The sequence below is a fragment of the Lactuca virosa genome, chromosome 2, assembly GCF_052849685.1.
Source record: "Lactuca virosa cultivar CGN04683 chromosome 2, Lactuca_virosa_CGN04683_v6, whole genome shotgun sequence".
Classification (NCBI taxonomy): Eukaryota; Viridiplantae; Streptophyta; class Magnoliopsida; order Asterales; family Asteraceae; genus Lactuca; species Lactuca virosa.
The window spans coordinates 180,300,630-180,307,875 of NC_136427.1; positions in this window are offsets into that span (position 1 = coordinate 180,300,630).

Sequence of the window (7,246 nt, forward strand, 5' to 3'; positions counted from 1 at the left end):
TCAGAAATGAGAATTATGTCGGGCACACCTCCCGTGAACTTCCTCAAATAACACACATGAAATGTGTTATGAATACCCTCCAGTTCTTCCCGTAATTCTAGCTTGTAAGCTTGATTCCCGATCCTCCGAAGAACTTTAAATGGTCCAATAAACCTTGGACTCAACTTTCCCCTTCTACCAAACCTTATAAGTCCCTTCCACGACGAGACTTTAAGTAAAACCGAATCTCCAACTTCGAATGATATCGGTTGTCTTTTCTTGTCAGCATAGCTCTTTTGAGCAGCTAACATCCTTTCCCTAATCTTCAACTTTCCAGCAGTCTGATGGACTATTTCAAGTCCCATAAGCTGCTTTTCCCCAGCTTCCAGTCACCATGACGGCATTCAACACTTTTCTCCGTACAAAGCGTGATAAGGTGCCATCTAGATGTTCGAGTGGAAACTTTTATTATAGGAAAATTCTACTAAAGGTAAATGTTCGTCCCAGTTACCTTGGAATTCTAGGGTACATGCTCTCAGCATATCCTCTAATGTTTGAATCGTTCGTTCGCTTTGACCATCAGTTTGCGGATGGTAAGTTGTATTCAAACACAACTTGGTACCCAATTCCTCTTGTAGACTCCTCCAAAACCTTGAGGTAAAACGACTGTCACGATCGGATATAATCGTTAACGGAACACCGTGTAGCCTCACAATTTCCTTCACGTAAGAATTCGCAAGTTTATCCATATACCATTTCTCGTTGGCTGCTATGAAATGCGCACTCTTAGTGAAGCGATCAACGACCACCTAAATCATGTCGTGACCGTTCCTTGTTTTGGGCAGTTTAGTCACAAAATCCATAGTGATGTCTTCCCATTTGCCCATGGGTATAAGCAAAGGTTCTAAACTCCCATACGGTTTCTGATGTTGTGCTTTAACCCTTGCACAAGTTACACACTCGTCCACATACTTTGCAACATCGAGCTTCATCGTCGGCCACTAGTAATAGGGTTTTAGATCCCTATACATTTTCGTACTGCCGGGATGAATCAAGTACATGGTTTTGTGAGCTTCTTCCATCAGAAGACGTCTTACTCCTCCCGCCTTAGGTACCCAAATCCTATCTTTGAATACCTTCAGTCCTTGACCGTTTGTATCAAACACCAACGTTTTTCCCAAACGTTCCTCCTTTCGGTCATTTCTCTCTAAATTCCTCTTGAGCTTTCTTTATACTTTCCACAATTGTCGAGACAACTTCAACTCTCAACGCTCTTGGCCTTTTCTTTTCAAGATTTACCTTCCGACTGAGAGCATTAGCAACAACATTTGCTTTACCAGGGTGGTAAAGTATCTCACAGCCATAGACCTTGAGTAACTCTAGTCAGCGCCGTTGCCTCATGTTCAATTCCTTCTCCATACCTTTAAGGCGAATACTACTGCTGCCAACTCCAGACCATGAGTGGGGTAGTTCTTTTCATGCTCCATCAATTGTCTCGATGCATTCGCTATCACTTTATCCCTTTGGGTCAGAACACAACCTAACCCAACTCCAGAGGCATCACTATAAACTGTGAAGTCATCAACTCCTTCAGGTAACGAAAGAATCGGTGCTTCACACAACGTCTTATTTAACTTGTCAAAGCTTCCTATGCTTCTCATTCCAAGTATAGACAGCTCCTTTATGGGTCAAAGCTGTCAATGGAGTCGTGATCGAAGAAAAGCCTTGGATAAATCAGCGATAATATCCAGCTAATCCTAAAAAGCTTCAGATCTCCATAGGACTTTCGATCGTAACCTTCGAGTTACAAAATAAATCCTTATTGAGGACTCCTTCCTCTTCTTGGAATAAGTACTTTCCTTCATTTATTGTAACAGACCGATGGGTCATGTTCTAATGATCTCTCATTGCATACTGCACTACTTAGACTCAGATCTCCTAGGGACAAATTTCGGAACAAACTATACCTTCCTTCATGTTCTAATGTGATACAATCACATTTCAACATGTATCATTTCTAACTAACAACTTCTTTAACAATGAGTGCGATACTTCTATTGATCGCTTTGATCATTTCTCACTTCATTCTTCTAGCTTAAGTCAAATACTACATCGAACTTGGTTCTCTGAACCACATAATAAACTCATCTTAGTCGGACTCGATTCGATATGACCTCTAAGGTCGGAATAACAATCATCTTCTTAGTCATTACCGAAACGATGGTAACGACAGACTAGAATAAGACGGAATCAAATAATAGCTCCTTGGTAACCTTGTGACTTTCCCTGATCCAAGTGTGAGTCCTGTGCTTCCAGTAGTATAGATCTCTACTACTATTCACACCTACTCATACTCGTCCCAAGTACGGTCTCGCAGTCCCCAAGTCCTAAAATCACAAAACAATTTAACACATACGAATGTGTCCAATTAATCATAAAACTCTCCTAGACTCTACTAGGACTTCTTCCATGCGTATCTCCAGCCATCAATTCTACTTCAACTTGGTTGGTGATGGAAATTCCAGACGATGGGACAACTTCAAGAATTACACCAACCATTCCATTCATCAGATGACAAAACCAGGGTTTATATTATGTCCTTGAAACGATTACACAAAAGTTCAAGTTTACCCTATATTATGCCTCTAATAGGCTAAAACACCTGTTACTATTCACATTACTACTTCGTAAATTGATCTTCGGGTATCAAGTCTTTACTTCTACTTCCTAGCATTATTAATTGCTTCGTCAAGGATATTTTGAAATTCCCTTGGGTTGGCGGTGCACTTGGCCTTGTTACTTCATTTTTCTTCGGACAGTCCTTAGAAATATGGCCTTCTACCTTACATACATAACACACCCTCTTGGGAATCGTACAGTGATTGGCGTAATGCCCTATTTCTCCACACCTAAAGCACCTCACCTTCCCGTCACAATTCCCAGAGTGTTTATTTTTGCACTTTCCGCACCATTTTCCTCTACCTGTTCTTTTGCCAGACTTTGAGGATATGTTGCTCTTTGTTGGGCCTTGAAGACCCCTCAAATTTCCTCTTCTTGCCAACTTCAATCTTGTTGGCGGTCCTGTCATTGCCAACTCCAACAACAGTTATTCATAACTACTGGCCTATAATCCATAAATCACTCATCATCATCATCCGACTATGCTCGGGGTCCACTACCTGTAATCATAAAAAACTGAGTGGGTCAGACTTGGAAGCCTGGTGAGCATATAGGGTTTTCAACCCACAATACATAAATTTATTATGCTTAAACATCAATCAATCAACCAAATTACCCCAACCCCATTATCTTATTAATTTCTTAAGGGTTTAACCTAAGAATCAACTATCACTCCTTCCTAAGGATTCATCCTAAGGAATAGGCACGAAGTCACATCGTCACCAGGGTTTATACAACAGGCACTAAGTCCATAGCTGCCAAGGTTTATTCAACATATGCTAAGTTCATAGCTCTCATTAATCGACAATATTATTTACAGGTATTTCCCCCCCTGCAATACATGTCAATGGGTTTTTAGAGTACAACAAATGAACATATAGTTCATTACACCTACAGGTTGCGGGCCTGCTAGTGTTCCACAAACTGTCTAGAATAGTCCATGGTTGTCATCCATACTCTGCTGAATGACGGGGGTCAACATTTTGGGTAAGTGATTCTCTCAAATTTCACCACTCACCCTCAACTCATGATCAATATTACTGATCATCTCCTTTATCCAACTCACCTTTCATCACACCCACTATTTCTTCTACCCATGTTTTACCCAACATTTTTGTAGATAAAACTACATATACAGTTTAAATTATTTAAAAACATGTATAAATCACACCTTCAACATCCAACTCAAATAAACAAACAATAAATATTCACACAGCACGTATTTTATGTAAAATACTTCATATCTATGTGTAAGGTGAAAGTAACTACACACTCACCTGATTTAATGAAAATCGGGCAGCAATTCGTTTCCTAAAACGGTCGTTTCTAATAAAACCGGGAGTTTTATTAAGAAACCGGGCTCTACGAAGGGTCGGGCTTCAAAACCGAAAAGATAAATTTTTCGGGCTTCTCGGGCACTTCGTGGCGTATTCCGGGTGTTAGAATCGATACCGGGGCTTCGGAGGAGGTTAACATGAAGAAAATATGGAGAAAGGGGCTAAAAATGACAAATTTTCAAAGTATACCCGGGAGGTCTCGCACCCTCCTATTTATAGGGGCGAGCCTCTTGATCCGATGGTTGAGAAGGAGCCACGCGTCGCAGATCCGAAGCTCGCAGGGGATGGCTCACACATGGCTCGCACCTGTGAAGGCTTGCTGGCAGCTTCCTACTTTACCAAGGTCTAGGGTCCGAAGTAGAGGGGTCCGTGGCATGCTGCGAGGCTTGGCCGGATGAGTCACTACACACGCGTCGGATGCGAGGCTCGCCACCGAAGCTTATACGTGTAGTCAGCGGATTGGACTGCAGCTCGGACTCGGAAGGACACGCCTCGCCAGGTGGCTTTGTGACTCAGCAGATTTCGGACACGCGTCGGATGCGAAGCGAGGACACGTGGCCGAAGTCCACGTGTGCGAAATTCCTCGGTTTTGGGGATTTTTCTCGTTTTTCGCGCCAAAACTTCTAAAATCCATAACTTTCGCATACGAGCTCCGTTTTTGACGTTCTTTATATGCACGCGTAGGTAAAATTACGCTCTACAACTTTCGTTTAGACTTCGTCGGCTAATTTTGACTTTAATTTTTATATTATTATTTTTAACAGACCGGGACAGGAAATCCGTTAAAAATTCATAACTTATTCATCCGACGTCCGTTTTCGTCAGACTTTTTACCGTTGTGCTACTATTTACGAGACCTTCGATTCTCGTTTAGGTCGTGTCGGCTAAAAACCACTCGATCTAAAATTCGAGTTTTTAGCTGTCTACTGCTAAGTTGAAACTTCGAAAAATCATAACTTCCTCATACGAAGTCAGATTTGGGCGTTCTTTTTATCGAACTTCTCGGTTTAACGAATACTATGAGTTTCATTTAGATTACTAAGGCTAAAAAGTAGTTTATCAAAAACTCACTTTTTACGACATTCGGCACCATGCCGGTTTATCGCGAAACTTCGACAGGTCATAACTTCTTCGTTATAACTCGGATTTCGGCATTCTTTATATATCCGTAATCCTTGTCACACCCACTACAAGTTTCTTAATAGATATCGGCTTTATCTAAAATTTAATTTTTGACGCTCATTTTTATTCTTAATTAATTAAACCCTAATAATTAAGCATAAAACAAATAAAACACATAATATTCACATAATTCCTTTTCATTTCTTCTAAATGAGTTACAAAGGTTAACCTAGACCATTATGTCAATATTAATGCCTAGCCTAGAAACACGGACGTTACAGATTAGGTAGCTGAGCGTGGGCGGGGCCCGTACCTCAGTGATAGCGGAGTGTGGGCGGGGCCCGTATCTCCTGACCAGCGGAGTGTGGGCGGGGCCCGTATCTCCTGACCAGCGGAGTGTGGGCGGGGCCCGTATCTTCCAGCTAGCGGCGTGTGGGCGGGGCCCGTATCGCCATGAGTGTGGGTGGGGCCCGTATCTCCTAGCTATTCCTTATATGTGTATGGTATGTGGTATTATGGGGGAACTCACTAAGCTTCGTGCTTACAGTTTTCAGTTTTGTTTCAGGTACCTCTTCAGCAAAGGGGAAGGAGCCGGCGCGGTAGCTGCACATTACACACACACCTCAGATTCCGCACTATGAGATTTCTTGGGATTGTACTCTGACATTATCACTATTTTATGATCTGGGTTTTCAAACATGATACATTGTTTTATGAGATGTTATGATTCGACAGTATTTTCCTACGAATGTTTTAATTAAAGTAGTTTATAAAAAATGAAATTTTTGGGCGTGAAAATTTGGGCTGTTACAAGTTGGTATCAGAGCCCTGGTTTGAGGGATTCGGACGCACCTTCGGGAGTGTCTGGACTCAAATCGAGGGACTAAAAGATTTTTACAAAAGAAAATGTTCTTTTTTCTAAAATTTAAGATAAAGAGTTTTGAAAAAGAACAAAGTGTGTGATGTGCGCGACCGGCCGAGCTCAAGTAAGTATTCCCCAAAGTACCCATACAAGTTTATGTTATGATTATCAGTTTCAGTTTCAGTAGAACAGCATGCTAGATTAGGACTAAGGATCTAGGAAGGGCCTTATGTGCATATTGTATGAGTATCAGCTTTATGAGAACTGCATGCTAGTTTAAGGCTTAGGATCTAGGAAGGATGCTTTATGTGCCTGTTATATGCGTACCAGCTTATTGAGAACTGCATGCTAGTACAGATTAGTCAGTATGATAGCCAGAGTAGTATATACTTGATTATGTGTACTCAATGCCCGAATGCTGCTTGCTTTGTGCTTTTAGGAGTTCTAGTTGTCTTTCACTAACTAGTAAACGAATATGTTAAGTTACATATTGCAAGGACTAAATAACTCCAGAAGGTTGGATCTAGCTCTGTTTCGCAGCTCTTGTTTGAGTCCAACCGTTGTAGGGTAGGATCTCTCATTCGAAGAATTATCTAGTCTGAGTAATATGTAATAGTATTCGCGAGCTAGTTAGGGGAAGAAAGCAGGGACTTCTTATGCAGCTGATGGCGGAGAGTGGGTTGGCGATTACCTAGGGCAAGCCTAGGACGAGATTAGCATGAGATCAGCAGTAGTAGTAGAAGGGACTTGGTGGAGTCGAGGCGGTTCTTGAGGAAAGTACGGATAGATGTGGAAGGTAGTATGGGCCCATACTACTGGAAGCAGAGGATCCGTACTTGAATCGAGGAAAGCTGAGGCAAGACCAGGGAACTTGTGAACGGGTGAGATCCCTCTAGATGTATCAGTATCACTGACGGTTGTCGTTATGTATTGCAGAATGGTGGTACTACGTTCGAGGCCAGCAGTTGGCAGTTCAGGATAGGGATCGGGTTCGGGCTCAGGTTCCGAACCAGTGGATGAGAGGCTACGCGAGTTTATCGCGTCCGAGATCACTAGAGGCATCCTTGATGCGACCCCGGTCATCTTTGGGTCGATCAAGGAAGGGATTGTCGAGCTGATGAAGGATCGCCTCCGGGCATTCAGGAGCGACATGGCGACCAGCCAGTCGGGATCACGCACACTGTCCTTTAAGGACTTTAGGGGCAGTGGTGCGCCGGATTTCCATGGGGCGAAGGAACCCATTGTGGCTAGACGGTGGATTGCAGAC